Here is a 17776-nt window from a genome sequence, read left to right as displayed (position 1 = left end):
CTTCTCTCCGGTGCAATTCTATGGTCAATCCCAGCAGAAGATGACCATGGAGTCACTGTTGAAGACTTAGATACCCTAGAGGTGCAATTGCTTCAGGTTAAAAGCATATTGTTTATTTAAGTAGTTTTTTTCCCTACTTTTGCGAGAGTCCAGAAGCCCAAAACCCTAGCAAACTTCAAAACCATCAATGAGAGAGAGCTCAAGTTGCTACAGTCATGAGTGGAATTTACAAGAAAGACCACCAACATACAAGAAAATCCAGAGAACTGCATAAGCAGCATACAACATCCATTTACACACTGAAAAGCTCAATGATATTGTTTACACTTGGCAATCTTGTTTGCCAACTTGACTGCTAATCAGTCTGCTCAGCATTGTGACTAGTCAAAAATAATTTAGAAAGCCATTTTATTCAATCATGCTAATGTGCTTCCATCACTAAATCCATCTAAAAGGGGTGAAAAGGGAGGTGGGGAATCAAGGATGTAGGAATAAAAATAAACACTTCATTTGACGAGGTAATGACTCAAAAGAAAAGAAAAATAATATCTGCTGCCTTCTTATGAAATAGCACAGCTCTCTGTCATACATTTTCCAGGCACTGCATTGCATTAAGGTATACTAGGTGGTTAGAATTTGGGTCTTAGGTGGAAAAATAGATTCAGTAAAAACAACATCTTCTCCCTACCTCCATTATGAAATGTAATCCTGAAGAAATGACATCTCTCCCTCTCTATCTCTTTCTTCCTTCTTCTCTCTCTCTCCCCCTTTCTGGCAGTGTGTGCCGGTAGCTCAGAAATCAATGAAGTCAGATTCAGAGGACCAAAATAATAAGCAGACTCTGGAATAAAGGGCAATGGTGACTCATAAACTAAGATGTGTTTGCTTGCAATAAGGTGTTTGAAAAGTGAATTGAGCTGGGAAGAAACAATGAGGAGGATGAATATAAGGATGAAGATGAATATGAAGATGACACATTGACCAAGGCATCCTATTACTTTTGTCTAATTTAGAGTTAGGACATCATAGATGTATTATATTTTTATCTGCAAATGTTGCATTATTGCCATGCCTGCAAATCATCCTGAAACCCACCTTTAAAAGTCAATCAGCCTTCTGTGTTGCTGTCAAGCAAAGTGCTGGAGGATGATGTGGCCAGGCCTCTCCACCCAATGCATTATACTATGATCCTGCCGGGTCCTGTACCAAGTCTTCTGCTGGGAGGGAGCTGGTCTCATCATACTTCAGAGCCACACTTGGGAGCAGCCCAAAACCATCACTCAAGACAGCTCCCTGACTTTTAAGGTGTTAAAACATGATACAACATTGTGACCATGTGTTTGACTCAGGATCTTGGACAACAATATTCCTTTAATCTCTCCAGAGATGTCCATTCACGGTTCAACTTTGTTGATATTAGGAGCAGGTAACATGTGCTTTATGCTTCATAGCCATATTGACAAAGATATAATGTCTCAGTCAAAAGAAGTAATGGTGCCACCCTATTCTAACTTAATCAGACCTCAGTTGTGTCAAATTCTGGTATCACCATTCAAGAAAGATATTGACAAGCTGGAACATGTCCAGAGGAAGGTGACCAAAATCGAACAGCTAAGGGAGCTAGGTATATTTAAAATGAAGGTGAAGGTGAAGAGGAGGCATACAAGACATGTTTAAATATGTGAGATGGTGTCATCTCGGAAATGGAGCAAGCTAGTTTTTTTCTGCTCCAAAGATTAGGAGAAAAGGCAATGGATTCCGAATATTGGAAAGGAAATTCCATCTAAATATTAGGAAGAGCTTCTTGATGGTAAGAGCTCTTTGACAATTGAATAACGAATACACTGTCTCAGAGTATGGCGAATCACCATTTTTAGAGATTTTCAAACAGAGGCTCGATGGCCATTTGTTGGGAGTGGTTTGATATTGTCATGAGTGGATAACCCTTGTGGTCTTTTTCAACTTTATGTTTCTAAAATTTCTTTGATTCTATTATTTTATTTTTCAATAGTCTTAATAAACCAAATAGTGTACCACAAAACCTAAATGACAAGGACAGAAGAAGGGAAATATTACTGCTTTCCTTCTCAACTTCTACAAAGTATTTGGACTCTCTGCTTGGATGAATCTTTGGTCCAATCTAACAGGATTCTTACTCCTAAATTTCATTGAGAGTCCTAACTTCATAAATCTTATGTAATAAATAGTATTTGCATCTGTCTTAATATGTTTAAAATCTGTATCCTGACTAAATTATTTCCTTTCATTTCTAATTCACCACACCCTGAAGGTGTCATGGCAAGTATCTGGAGAGGGATGAATTAGCTTCTTTGTTGGCCATGCTAGCATCACATGAATCCATAAACATCCCATTTGCTTATGATGTTGCAATTTAGAAAGAAAATCTGGAGAAAAAAATGACTTTTCGAAGTGTTTTGTAAGAAAGGTCTTTTCCCCCAAACATATTTTCTCTCAAAGGGCACACTTTGAAACCAATCTGGTTCTGAAATATGCATTTTTATATGTGTAACATTGTCATTTTAAAGTGAGAAATGCATCACAAAAATAACTGGCTGGGGAAATCTTGAGGACGATTATGTTCCTGTTTTCATATTCATTCAAAATATCTGATTGTGCTTAAAGTGAGATTTCCTGGACTGAAAGAGGTCTGAATCTTGAAAAATAAACCACATCCTGTTTAAAAACACCAAGAGAAAAAAAATCTACATGCTGTGTTAGTCAGAAACTGGAGATGTTATCATTTCAGAGTTACAACTCTCCAGAATGAGCCAGAGTGCACCTACACTGTAGAACTAAAGCAGCGTGACACCACTTTAGCTGTCATGGCTTGAAGCTATGAAATTATGTGTGTTGTAGTTTGGTGAGATACCAGCACTCTTTGACAGAGATGACAAAACTTATAAAACTATGATTAATAGGATTTCATAGCACTGAGCAATGGCAGTTAAAGTGTTGTCAAACTGCACTCATTCTATAGTGTAGAGACACCCTCAGTTAGGATCGTCTATCGTGATGATAGAAGAGGTTTTAACTGAAAAAAGTGACTTTTCCAAATTCAGGCAGTCATTAAGACATGCAAGTAAATAGCATGTGTTCTTTAGTATCCATTTTGTCTGAGGGATCATTACTGCTGGAAGGTGTCCAGAGGAGGGCAACTGAAATTAGCAAAGGTCTGGAGACCATACCCTATGAGGAGTGTTTTTAAAAACTCGGGATGTTTAGCCCTCAGAAGAGAAGGTTGAGAGGAGACATGACAGCCATGGATAAATATGGGAAAGTGTGTCATAAGGAAGAGGAAGCAAGGTTGTTTTCTGCTGCCCTGGAAACTAGAACTAGAACAAATTAAAGGAAAGGAGATTCCACTTGAACATTAGGAAGAACTTCCTGACCATACAAGCTGCTCAACAGTAGAACTGTGCTGGTACGGCTGTACCAGGAGCTCCAACTTTATTTGCTTTGTATTAAATGTTTGCTTGCAGTCCAAGGTTTCAGGGACTCTGCAAATAGGTGGCTTCCTTTGATTGCAATCATAGAGCAAGTCACCTGTCCATCATCATTAAGTTTTGGTCCCGCCCCTTGCTCAGGGCAATTGGGAAGGGAAGGGAGCCATTTTTAGTCAGTCTCACACAAGGTAGCTAAGCTATAGGACGTAGACCAGCTCGTCCCGTTGAAAAGCTTCCTTTCTTAAGAGCATCCAGGGGAAAAAGAACCTCCCGGGAAAAAGGAACATCCAGGGAAACTGACCATCCAGGGAAACTGATTCACTGAACTCAGCTGAAATATCTTCAAGCCTCAGCCGGTAAGGTGTGCTCGATAGCCAGATGCACTTGGAATCAGTAGTAGCACCCATACTGACGAGGCATAGATAGAAAGCAGCCTGGGAGAGGTTAAAAAGGGGTTTTTCCTATGGAAAATGTTCAGTTGATTGAAGTCCATTGAGGACTAGACTAAGAAAGCCTGGAAGTGTTGTTTGAACCATTGAAGATTTGTTGTTTGTTCCATAATAAAGACTTTGTTGTATCATTAAAGACTCTAAAGACCATCACTTCAGAGAAATCCCTGACAACCTCTCTTTGAGGTGCCCCTGGCTTTCTGCTGGGCTTAAAGTATACGTCCTATAGAAAAGTACAGCTATTACAAGCCCAGCACGCGACAGAACAAGAACTCTCTGCCTCAGAGTGTGGTGGAAGCTCCTTCCTTGGAAACTTTTAAACAGAGACTGGGTGGCCATCTGTCAGGGATATTATGATTGTGCTTTTCCTGCATGGCAGGTGGTTGAACTAAATGGCCAATGAGGTCTCCTCCAAACCTATTATTCTATGATTCTATGATCATAGGGGCTGTAGTCCAAAACAGGAACCTTTTTCCAAAGCTATGACAGTGATCAGGGGTGCATCTACACTGTAGGATTGATGCAGTTTAACACTAACTTCAATGGTATGACTCAATGTGATGGGATCATGGGAGTTGTAGTTTTACAAGGTCTTTAGTCTTCCCTGCTAATGAAAGCTGGCACCTCTTCAAAGCATTTGAGCCATGGCAGTTAAAGTGGAGTCAAACTGCATTAATTCTACAGTGTAAAGCCAGCACAGCAGGCACAAGCATGGTTAAGTAGAACATATTCCCCAGATGTTGTGCAAAATTGCACTCTGATTTAAATCACACAGCCAACCTAGAAATTGCCTTTTAGGCTTACAGACAGCACCTTTCCCTGATATAACAGAAAGACAGGAGTGGGTGGAAGAGCAATCCAAGTCACTCAGCAAAGCCTGAAAGGTTCCCAAATTGAACTGGAATTTTACCATTGAGAGCAGCAGTGCCTTCCAACCCCCTGGGAGGTGATCTCAAACAGAATGTTTTCCTTGTAAGCAATCAGCCTGCTTTGTGCAGATTAAAACAAACATGACAACCTGCAACCAGGGAAGAGATACATTTCTACCTGCCCCCAAACTGAATGTATCCATCTGCAGTGTGGCATGTAATCCAATCCTGCAAAACCTAGCAGCTCAATGGTGCAAAGCTTAATTCAAGGAACTGTAGTTACAGCAGCTTCTTTTGAATTGTCAAGCAAAAGGCTGTGAAAGACTGAAATGAATGGTGTTAGATGCTGGGAAAAGGGAGGGCAGGCAGGAAGACAGGCATTAATTCTACGGTAATTCTACACCGTAGAATTAATGCAGTTTTGACACCACTTTACTGCCATGATTCAATGTTATGGATTCCTGAGAGTTGTAGTTTAGCAATGCACCAGGACTTTCATCATACATGGCTAAAAAGCTTGTAAAATAGACACCATAGAATATGCAACAGCAGTTAAAACGGTATCAAACTGCATTAATTCTACAGAATGGATGCAGCCAGGGAAGCACGTTCTAAATGTCTCTTGAATGTTTTCGTTTCAGTGTGTTTCCAATCCAAAGATACATAATATTTGAAGAAATTTATAGATATATGCTGTTTCAACAGGCCCAGGTTATGCCTTGTTTGTTGGTGTTTTGTGATCTTCAAGTTATTTCCAATTTATGATGGTCCCATGGAAAGCTTATAACAAAGGTTTCTCAATTTATTTAGAGGAGGTTCACTGTTGCCTTCCTCTGACACAGAGGAAGTGTGAGTTGTCCAAGGTCATGCATTCATTTCCCAGGTCTGGTGTTGTGCGCTTTCAAATTATTTCTGACCTATGATACTCCCAAGACAAAATTATTACAGGGATTTCTTGGCAGGATTTGTTTATACCACTGTCTTCCTCTAAAACCAAGAGAAGTGTAATTTTCCCAAGGCCATGGCTGAGAAAATTCAAACCCTAGCCCCCATTTGAGTGGAATTTCAACCATTTGAATCTACAATGCCAAATTAATGCAGTTTGGCACCACTTTAACTCCCATGGCTCAGTGCTATGGAATCATAGGCGTTAGCGTTTTAAAATATTTTAAGTCTTTCCTGCTGAAGAATGCTGGTGTCTTACCAAACAAGGATTGAAACATGACATTTAAAGTTGAGCCAAACAACATAGATACTAGACTTGGTTCCCTTTGGTCAATTTAGCTTGTTCGACTTGGCCGAATGACCATAATGGTAAGGGCTCAGCCATCACATTTTTTCTGTCTGTTACGGAACCACGATCATGCCTCCTTCTCCCCTATTCAGCACCACGTGGTGCGGAGAGGCTGCTGCATGCTGCTCGCACTGGGTTTCCCTGTGAGCCCTGCTGGGCCAATCTATATATCTATAAATGCTCTGTGCATAATGAGTACCTTAAAAACAAAAGAACCAATGAATGAAATCACACCAAATTTGGCAACAAAATGTCTCACAACACAAGGAGTGACCATCACTCAAAAAATTATGATTTTGTCATTTGGGAGTTGTAGTTGCTGGGATTTATAGTTCACCTACAATCAAAGAGCATTCTGAACTCCATCAACGATGGAATTGAACCAAACTTGGCACACAGAACTCCCATGACCAATAGAAAATACTGGAAGGGTTTGGTGGGCATTGACCATGAGTTTGGGAGTTGTAGTTCATCTTCATCCAGAGAGCACTGTGGTCTCAAACAATGATGGATCTGGACCAAACTTGGCACAATACGCCCAAATATGAACACAGATGGAATTTGGGGGAAATAGTCCTTGACATTTGGGAGTTGTAGTCACTGGGATTCACAGTTCACCTACAATCAAAGAGCATTCTGAACCCCACAAATGACAGAATGGGGCCAAACTTCCCACACAGAACCCCCCATGACCAACGGAAAACACTCAAGGCCATCCAGTCCAACTCCCTTCACCAGGGCAAAAAAAGTAATCAAAGCCCTCCTGACAAAGAGCCATCCAACCATAGATATAGACAGATATGATTCACATACACACAAATATAGTATAGATTTGAAAGGACCCCTGAAGAAGGACAATTATATGTTGCATGTTCCAGAGTAGGCAAATCAGACACTTTCCACATCAACACTGGCAAAGAAACAGCAAGAAATACTGTTTACCCACAAGCATTAAGACATTACATCTATTAGAAACCAACACTTTCTCATTACTTTATTTTCCAGATCAACAGACTGGGCCACAGCAACACGTGGCAGGGGACCGCTAGTAAGAATAGAATGCAGTGAGTGTCTTATGCAAACTGTGTCTAAGGAGGATGCTTCCTTAACCCTGTTCTTCAAACCCAGACTCCCTTGAAAGGAAGATAGGAAAGGGTCCCAGGAGGGGTTCTTCCTTAACCCATTTCTTCAAACCCAGGTTGCCTTTAAAAGGAAAATAGGATAGGGTCTCAGGAGGAATGCTTCCTTAACCCCATTCTTCAAACCCAGACTCCCTTGAAATGAAGATAGGAAAGTGTCCCAGGAGGGGTGCTTCCTTAGCCTCGTTCTTCAAACCTAGACTTCCTTGAAAGGAAGATAGGAAAGGGTCCCAGGAGGGGTTCTTCCTTAACCCATTCCTTCAAACCCAGGTTGCCTTTAAAAGGAAAATAGGAAAGGGTCCCAGGAGGAATGCTTCCTTAACCCCATTCTTCAAACCCAGACTCCCTTGAAAGGAAGATAGGAAAGGGTCCCAGGAGGGGTGCTTCCTTAGCCTCGTTCTTCAAACCTAGACTTCCTTGAAAGGAAGATAGGAAAGGGACCCAGGAGGGGTTCTTCCTTAACCCATTTCTTCAAACACAGGTTGCCTTTAAAAGGAAAATAGGAAAGGGTCCCAGGAGGAATGCTTCCTTAACCCCATTCTTCAAACCCAGACTCCCTTGAAAGGAAGATAGGAAAGGGTCCCAGGAGGGGTGCTTCCTTAGCCTCGTTCTTCAAACCTAGACTCCCTTGAAAGGAAGATAGGAAAGGGTCCCAGGAGGGATTCTTCCTTAACCCATTTCTTCAAACCCAGGTTGCCTTTAAAAGGAAAATAGGAAAGGGTCCCAGGAGGAATGCTTCCTTAACCCCATTCTTCAAACCCAGACTCCCTTGAAAGGAAGATAGGAAAGGGTCCCAGGAGGGGTGCTTCCTTAGCCTCGTTCTTCAAACCTAGACTTCCTTGAAAGGAAGATAGGAAAGGGTCCCAGGAGGGGTTCTTCCTTAACCCATTTCTTCAAACCCAGGTTGCCTTTAAAAGGAAAATAGGAAAGGGTCCCAGGAGGAATGCTTCCTTAACCCCATTCTTCAAACCCAGACTCCCTTGAAAGGAAGATAGGAAAGGGTCCCAGGAGGGGTGCTTCCTTAGCCTCGTTCTTCAAACCTAGACTTCCTTGAAAGGAAGATAGGAAAGGGTCCCAGGAGGGGTTCTTCCTTAACCCCTTTCTTCAAACCCAGGTTGCCTTTAAAAGGAAAATAGGAAAGGGTCCCAGGAGGAATGCTTCCTTAACCCCATTCTTCAAACCCAGACTCCCTTGAAAGGAAGACAGGAAAGGGTCCCAGGAGGGGTTCTTCCTTAATCCTGTTCTTCAAACCCAGACTCCCTTGAAAGGAAGAAAGAAAAGGATCCCAAGAGGGGTGCTTCCTTAGCCCCGTTCTTCAAACCTAGACTCCCTTGAAAGGAAGATACGAAAGGGTCCCAGGAAGTGTTCTTCCTTAACCCCTTTCTTCAAACCCAGGCTCCCTTGAAATTAAGATAAGAAAGGATCCTAGGAATGGAAAAGGGAGACTCATGAGTTCCCCATTCCCACCAATGGGCTGGATCTTCCCAGATCTTTTGCCTGTGGACCGGCAACCCACCTGTTTTCTCACTAGAATCTCCAGAGTGAGTTTATGGGAATCGGGCAATTTAACGGTCTTTAGTTTTACCCTTGCTTTTGTGTAATCATGGCCTGTGCATCTTATTATAGATTTAAAAAAAAAAGAAAAAGAAAGAAATGCTTGATGCCACTTTATATCCTAGTTATGAGTGTAAGGCAGGAGGATCTAAATCAGTGGTTCTCAACCTGGGGTCCCCAGGTGTTTTTGGCCTACAATTCCCAGAAATCCCATCAAGTTTGCCAGCTGTTAGGATTTCTGGGAGTTGAAGGCTAAAAACATCTGGGGACCCCAGGTTGAGAACCACTGATCTAATTCTAATAAATAAATAATTAAACACAGACTTCACAATGGAGACGTTAAAACCATTGCTGTAATACAATTTTTGCACTAAAAACATTAAATGAAGAAATAATAAATATTAAAACAGTTGAAAAGGCCCTTTGGAAGAGATAACTCTTCATTTCATTCTTAAGAACCACCAGATAGATGTGCAATTATTCTCTAAGTTTCCTCTCAAAAGAAGCAATGGGTAATTGAGCCATTTTCTTCTCACTGCAAAAGAGACGTTGAAAACTTTGAAGTTTTTGAAACCTTTTCACAATTTAAGAGTTTGCTGTGCAAAATTTGCATGCGGATGCTTTACACAAGAAACAGCACTTTCAGAGCAAGAGACAGCTTTCTCTGCACATGAAATGACATTTATATACAAGCAGGCAGCAGTTGGAAACCTGCTTCCTCCACAAAAAGCTGGTTTCGGTGTAAATCAATCATATGCAAAGTTTACATTATCTATTCCCAAATGCAGCTTGTTTTTTCCCATGCAGAAAGATTATCTTCTTTTTTTTTAGAAAAAGATGTTTCATGTACAGGAAAAGCTCTTTTTAATGCAAAACAACCACATGTAATTTTATAAAGGAATAATTCCCAAATGGTGCAAAATCTTGCTAGTCCAGGATTCTTCTCATCAGTGTTACTTGGTATTTTTTTTAATTAAAAAAACATGTTTTTCAATTAGTTTTTGATTAAGATGTCAACAAGAGGGCTCTCATGGAGGTCCCATCACAAAGGGTCCATTTGTATGAGCCAAATTAGGTGCTGTATGTATGAATAGACTCTGTGGCATCCATGTGATGCATTGGGCCCATTGCATGATACTTAATGTGGTTTTATCTCATGTTTTAAAAATTCATGGGATCCTCTGGAGCTACCCTGAGGCTCCAGAGGCACTTTGATATGTTAAGGCATCTCTAACCTCAGTTCCACTGGCCCCAATCCGGAACCACTGCACCAATTTAAGCCTAATCCCAGTTTGACTGTTATCCCAACCTATTTTTTTAAGATGTTGCACTGATTGAATTTATGTCTTATTTGATTGTTTTTAATGCTGTTTTATCTGTAATGAGGGCTTGCTCCCTTGTAAGCCACCCCGAATCCCTTCAGGGAAATGGTGGCACGGTATAAGAATAAAATTATTATTATTATTATTATTATTTGGATGAAGAGTTGGTATTTCTATTTCTATTTCTATCCTGTTTACCCTTGGCTCAGGCAGCCTAGAGTCAAAGGGTGACCCTTACCTTTCTCCTGTTGGTCTGGCCTTAATAGTGATCACTGAGCACAACATTAGTGGCAGTCTTCACTTGTTACGTATAGTGACATAAGTTGGAGCATCAAAGCAATCAAAGGGGAGGGGGAGAAAGGAAGGAACGATTATTAAGTTATTATTATTATTATTATTATTATTATTATTATTATTATTGTGTTATTATAAAGTTATTATAAAGTTATTATTATTATTATTATTATTATTATTATTATTATTATTAGCGATGAAGAGTTGGGATGCTCCCTGTTATTTCTATTTCTATCCTATCAGGCAGCCTAGAGTCAAAGGGTGACCCTTACCTTTCTCCTGTTGGTCTGGCCTTAATAGTGATCACTGAGCACAACATTAGTGGCGGTCATCACTTGCTACCTATAGTGATATAAGTTGGAGCATCAAAGCTATCAAAGGGGAGGGGGAGAAAGGAAGGAACGATTATTAAGTTATTATTAAGTTATTATTATTATTATTATTATTGTGTTATTATAAAGTTATTATTATTATTATTATTATTATTATTATTATTATTAGCGATGAAGAGTTGGGATGCTCCCTATTATTTCTATTTCTGCCCTGTTTTCCCTTGGCTAAGGCAGCCTAGAGTCAAAGAGTGACCCTTACCTTTCTCCTGTTGGTCTGGCCTTAATAGTGATCACTGAGCACAACATTAGTGGCAGTCATCACTTGTTACCTATAGTGACATACGTTGGAGCATCAAAGCTATCAAAGGGAAGGGGGATAAAGGAAGGAATGATTTCTCCATCCCACCCCCCACCCCCTTTGCATCGCTTTGTAATTCTGCCTAGTGTCACTACAGAAACTGACCAATGACCACCACTACTTTCATGATTAGTGATTGTCACTAAGGCCAGATTGACAGGGATGGGAAGATAAAGGTGGCAGCCGAAAAGCACCAAAGTGGTTCTCGTCTTGCTGAGCCATGTTAATGCAATCCTGTTGGCAGGCCAGCTTGGTGATACCACACAATGTGGACTTGCCAGCACCCAAGCTGGCTCAGTGGACAGCTGTGCAGAGTCTGATTTAAACAGAGGCTGGATGGCCATCTGTCAGGGGTGATTTGAATGCAATATTCCTGCTTCTTGGCAGGGGGTTGGACTGGATAGCCCATGAGGTCTCTTCCAACTCTTTGATTCTATGATGCTGCTGATGCAGATTATCCATTCTAGATCAGCATCACTATTTCTGGCATATGTAGAAGACCACAGAAAAATATATCTATATAAGTCTGTTTCAGTAGGGAAACAAAATGGATTAGTGGCATAACTGATTTATTTTAACTTTAGTGTTTGAAGATTTCCATCTTCTTTATGGCTTTCTGTATCTCTTCCACGGTGATAGGTTTATTCAGTAATTCTCTTTGTACCACTAGTATTCTTATTAGTTTTTGTTTCCCCAAATCTTGCTGTATTTCCTCCTTCTTTATTTGCTCATTGGTTTAAAGGGTTTTTTTTTGTAATATTTATTAAATTGATGTATAATATCTTGATTTTTTTTAAAAAAATGGAGTGTTAGGTGCTCCTCTTCTCCCAGATTTTGGCAAGTTCCCTTTACAAGGTTTCTTTCCAGAAAGAGAGCTCACAGGAGTATTACTTCCAATTGTTTTTTGTCCAGTATAATTCTCTTTTAATGGCTGGATTGGGGGGAAAAAACATGGAACACATTGATTTCTATAAGATTCATTAGCTTTCTCCTCTAAAAGATGATGTTCCAGACCTCTTGGTAGGAATTGGAAGATCTGAGGCAGTGAAGATAATGCATATAACTGGATTCACTGTGTACCTATCTTAATGTTTACCCTAAGGAAGCAGACAATAACAAATGGAACAGCTTTTAGACAATGATCTCAGATTACATGGCTTTAATAATGTGTTTTAATCTCTATATGACTTTTAAATGTATGTTTTGATGTATGCATATGTTTATTTTATATTGTTGATGTGGCATCAAATTGTTGCCTTTTGTAAGGTCGCTCTGAGTCCCCTTCGGGGTGGGAAGGGTGGGGCATAAATACTGTAAATAATTAACTAAATAAATATTTTTTTCCTCAGATGCATTGATTAAATACAAACTTCAAGATAAAAGTGGAAGTTATTGCATAATTATGGGGAGAAACCACCCCATAACTATGCTATATGTACATCATATATCTGTGGTTTGAAAAAATTGCTTTTTAACTGCAAAAAAGCCAATGGGATTTTGGCCTGCATCAATAGGAGCATAGTGTCTAGGTCCAGAGAAGTAATGCTACCCCTCTATTCTGCTTTGGTTAGACCACACCTGGAATATTGTGTCCAATTCGGGGCACCACAATTCAAGAGAGATATTGACAAGCTGGAATGTGTTCAGAGGAGGGCAACTAAAATGATCAAGGGTCTGGAAAACAAGCCCTATGAGGAGCGGCTTAAGGAGCTGGGCATGTTTAGCCTGAAGAAGAGAAGGCTGAGAGGGGATATGATAGCCATGTATAAATATGTGAGAGGAAGCCACAGGGAGGAGAGAGCAAGCTTGTTTTCTGCTTCCTTGGAGACTAGGACGCAGAACAATAGCTTCAAACTACAGGAGAGAAGATTCCACCTGAACATGAGGAAGAACTTCCTGACTGTGAGAGCCATTCAGCAGTGGAACTCTCTGCCCCGGAGTGTGGTGGAGGCGCCTTCTTTGGAGGCTTTTAAACAGGGGCTGGATGGCCATCTGTCAGGGGTGATTTAAATGCAATATTCCTGCTTCTTGGCAGAATGGGGTTGGACTGGATGGCCCATGAGGTCTCTTCCAACTCTTTGATTCTATGATTCTAACTGAAGAAACTGATTGAAACTAACAAAAGCTCCTGACAAAACATCTCAGTCTCAAAGTTGCTACAAGATTTTTTCTACCTTTTCTTTTTTTCAATTGTAGAATTGATGTAACTTTTTAAAAGCAGCACTTTTTCACAACTGGTAATAAGCAGCTTTGAACTTCAGAGGTTGATTTACATCACTTGAAGGTGATTTGCATCATTTAAGTCTTTGTTATCTACAACACTCTCGGCTTTACAAGCCAAGACGCATAAACCAGAAAATGCAAAACTTGCAAAGAAAATCATTCAGGCTTTCCAAAACCCATAAGCAACAAGATGCATTGTCTTTACAGCCCACTGATGGCAAAAGATATTTCCCACAACAATGTGATTAATACCTTAACGTCCTTGCTCTTCCAAGTCACTGATACAGCCATCAAATATTCATCATCTCACCTCCTTAACAAACATTTGATTATCTTTGAATAGCCACAGCTATTTTGAGCACGATGTACAACGACTGAGGTGCCTGCAGAGAACATGCAGTGGGTGGAGCAGAGCAAATGAGTCACACACTGCCCCACCTTTTAAGAATCCATGTTATGAGGCTGGGAACATAGCTTTTGACCTCTGAGACCAAACCAACAGGTATCTGGACAGAGAGGTATGTACTGATGTAGTGCCTGTTGAACCAGTTCTCTCCATGCCACTGGAGACAACGCTGCAAGCCAGCTATTTTTGCAAGCCAGCTATTTTTAAGCCAAGGGCCTTCGGTTCACATACATTGCAAAACAGCGAGATATACATCTAGGCAAAGCTTCCAGTTTCTACTAGAATCCTGGAGAGCTAAAGAGCCATTCAGTCACAAAGGATGCCACCCTATAACTATACTGTTGCAGATATTATGTTAATATGGAAAGGTAGGTGGTCATTAGTCCAACTACACACACATCACACACACACACACAAACCATTACACTTAAAAAAGATACCTTGACTTGAAAAGGAAAACATGAAACATGTTGAATCTAAGGCCTATTTTGAAGGTGTACCACTTTTTATGTACTCCTGATTGAGGATTAACGTTGACTAGAAGGACCATATCTCTCTTTATTAGCACACTAGAACTCTGTAACTGGAGTTCATTTGTCATTTTCTTACAGAAGACATGGAGACAAACTTCAACTTCAGCTACTGGATTTCTGATTTAGAAGAGTGAGAAAGGTGGATATTTCAAGGGGGCAGAAAGTAAGAAGCAAAAATCAACAGACAGTGAGCATGAGGTCTGTTGAGTAGTTCTTGTTAGATGATTAATATGTATTAGTGTGGCTTGTAAAAGTTAAAATGGTTTTTTTTAGATAGAGCAGAATTTCTCAATCTATGCCCCTCCAGATGTTTTGGACTTCAGCTCTAACAATTCCTAACAGCTGGTAAGATGGCTGGGATTTCCAGGAGCTGAAGTCCAAAACACCTAGAGGAGTACAGTTTGAGAAACACTGAGATAGTTTCTTAGTTGTGGTAGTCTATATTTTTTATTAAGGAAAAAAAAACCCTTTTTTTGGTGGGGGTGAAGGTATTCTACTTGCTTTTTATAGCTGTTTCCTGTATCTATTTCTGTTTGTTTGTGTATTTATATATATGTTCCCCTGAATAAAAAATAATGGAATAATAATAATAATAATTGACCATATCCTCATTGATCATATCCTCAGCGGCTGCAAGAAAATTGCATAACCGGACTACAAACAGACACAATTCTGTGGCCTAAATGATTAATTGTAAAGAACTGGTGGGATCATAAACCTGCAAAGATAGTGGGAAATGAACATGCAAAAATACTGTGGGACTTTCAAATCCAGACTGACAAAGTTTTGGAACACACTACGCTAGACATCACAATTGTGGAAAAGAAAAAAAGTTTGGATTATTGATGTCGCCATACCGGGTGACAGCCGAATTGAGGAAAAACAACAGGAAAAACTCAGCCGTTATCAGGACCTTAAAATTGAATTGCAAAGGCTCTGGCATAAACCAGTACAGGTGGTCCCAGTGGTCATCGGCACACTGGGTACCATTCCAAAAGATCTCAGCCGGCATTTGGAAACAATAAACATTGGCAAAATTACAATCTGTCAAATACAAAAGGCCACCTTACTTGGATCTGCACGCATCATTCGAAAATACATCACACAGTCCTAGACTCTTGGGAAGTGTTTGACTTGTGATTTTGTGATACAAAATCCAGCATATAGATCTCGTTTGCTGTGACATACTGAGTGTTGGTGTCAGTAAAATAATAATAATAATAATAATAATAATAATAATAATAATAATAATAATCTTTATTTGTATTCCGCTCTATCTCCCTGAGGGGATGAATTCCAACATAACAATGGCAAACATTCATTCAATGCCTACATAAAACACATGATACTGACATAAAATCCCAGAAAAACCTCACATATGAAAGCAGCTTTCAAACCTAACACAGAACTGTGTGATCATCCGGAGACAGTCTTCTCTCTGACCCTCCACCCTCTCTAGCTTTTTTGATGTAAACAAGGGAGAATGAACTTTTCAGCGGCCACTCCCGGACTTTGGAGCTTCCTCCTACTACAGCAGTGGTTCCCAACCTTTCATCCTTCAGCTGTTTTGCATTTCAATTCCCAGAATTCCCAGCCAGCTTACCAGCTGTTAGGAATTGTGGGAGTTGAAGTCCAAAACACCTGGAGGATCAAATTTGGGAACCTCTGCACTAGCAAGACCAGGATGACCCCATCCCTGCACACCTTTCATCTGCAGGTCAAAACATTTCTCCGTCATCAAGTATTTATAATCTAATTAGAGGTGGTCTTTTAAAATTGGTATGATTGGATTTGGGGGTGGGTAAAACGTTTTTATAAAGTTTTAATACATTTTAATATTTTAATGATCAATGGCTGTAATATCATTAAGTGTTGAGTTGTGTTTTTTAAAAGTATTTCTATATACTTTTTAATGCATTTGCATCACTTTTGCCAGTATTCATTTGACAGCCTTGAATCCCTAGACCAGAATTCAGGCAGGATGGAAATAAAATAAAGTAATTAAATAATATGTGGCATACCTTATGAACATTAGTCCTGATGCAAAATGTTCCTTTGTTGATTTTCCTACAGAGTAACATCATCATAGACTCTTGATGAAAACAGATCTTATAAATGTGCCCAATCATCGATCCTAAAAATGTAAGTCCATTCACAGTATATAGTCATGTATAATTATAGATATTTTAGTTTAAAAAATTGACTCCACCCCCCAAAAAACTAGGTCGACTGTCTATAGTTGAGTGTAAGTCCTGTACCTTAATTCTGTACTTTATCAAAAAGTAACATTTCACTTCTCTAAGTACAATGGTGAATTATGAGAATTTATAAGAAATGTAAACACCTAAAAGAAACATAGAACCCTTCTACTTTCTCTGCCATGGCACAACATCTGACTTTTTATATGCCCTGAGGCAGTGCTGGTGCTTCTCCCTCTCTACAGATCAACCCTTAACTTATCAATGGGTTGCTTCAAAATTCATATTTTTGGCCCCAAAACTTGTCCTTGTCTCACACAGGAGGTCAGCTCAAAGTAAAGCTTTCCTGTGACATTAAGTCTAGTCATGTCCGACTCTGGGGGGTGGTGCTCATCTCCATTTCTAAGCTGAAGAACCAACATTGTCCTTGGACACCTCCAAGATCATGTGGCCAACGTGACTGCATGGAGCTCCATTACCTTCCCACCAAGGCAGTACCTGTTGATCTACTCACATTTTACATGTTTTCAAACTGCTAGATTGGCAGGAGCTGGGCCTAACAGCAGAAGCTCACCCCGCTCCACGGATTCGAACTGCTGACCCTTTAGTCAGCAAGTGCAGCAGCTAAGTGGTTAAATCCATTGTGCCATCAAGGGGGCCCAGGTAAGCTTGCACACAAATATATACAACATGTAGACATAAGTACTGAATTCCAGCCTTACATTTGTACACCAGCCAAACCTTTCATCCAAACCTCAAGGACAGTCTCACATTGAAAGTGCTTAACATTTGGGAGTGTATAGCCTTGTTTCTGAACATTTTGTCTTGCCTACATTGTGCACACAACACGTGAACGAAAGGGCAACTGAATGCATCCACAGATTATGCAAAACATGCATGCACATAATTGCTGATACCTCAGCTGACCCCCTCATTCAATGGTAATTAATGGAATTAATGTCTCCTGCTGGAATATAAAACATACCGAGTGACGAACAGCTGGAACACAGCCCAGCAGAACAGCTTATACAAAGAGGATGTTCTGAACCTTGCTGTCAACAATTCGACTCTGATGTTCACATGAACAACACACACATACACAGAAGATTAGGTGGAGTGAGTGGGGAAGCAGAAATATCCTTAGCATTTTAGACTGTTTTCAGATATTTTTTTCTGGAAGTAGATATATAAATGACCACTGTCAGCTCTTTCTCTTAATGCATGGTCTTACCAAGCCCTCTTTGACATACTGTGTTTTCAGAGCAATATTTTCCAGGTAGGTCTGCTGTCTGTTGCACTGGACTGAATTTTACCTGCAACTACCCAAGCTATGGACCTTTT

General features: G+C 40.1%; 1 protein-coding gene across 4 annotated transcripts in view; it reads right to left on the bottom strand.

The window, feature by feature from the left end:
- FAM135B (family with sequence similarity 135 member B) overlaps positions 1-17776 on the bottom strand; it is a 477503-nt gene that overhangs the window by 417627 nt on the left and 42100 nt on the right. Inside the window, exon 1 of one of the 4 annotated variants that reach the window (XM_067467274.1) lies at positions 13551-13625. The exons of 2 other annotated variants lie outside the window; for them this stretch is intronic. The gene's annotated coding sequence lies outside the window, so the exon portion shown is untranslated. Of the gene's footprint in view, positions 1-688; positions 840-13550; positions 13626-17776 lie in introns of those variants that run through there. One more of the 4 variants, XM_067467273.1, reaches the window with a different exon arrangement.

Source organism: Anolis sagrei, chromosome 4 (assembly GCF_037176765.1).
Source record: "Anolis sagrei isolate rAnoSag1 chromosome 4, rAnoSag1.mat, whole genome shotgun sequence".
NCBI lineage: Eukaryota > Metazoa > Chordata > Lepidosauria > Squamata > Dactyloidae > Anolis > Anolis sagrei.
Note: the sequence above shows the minus strand (reverse complement) of the source record. Positions and strands in the feature narration are given on the sequence as shown.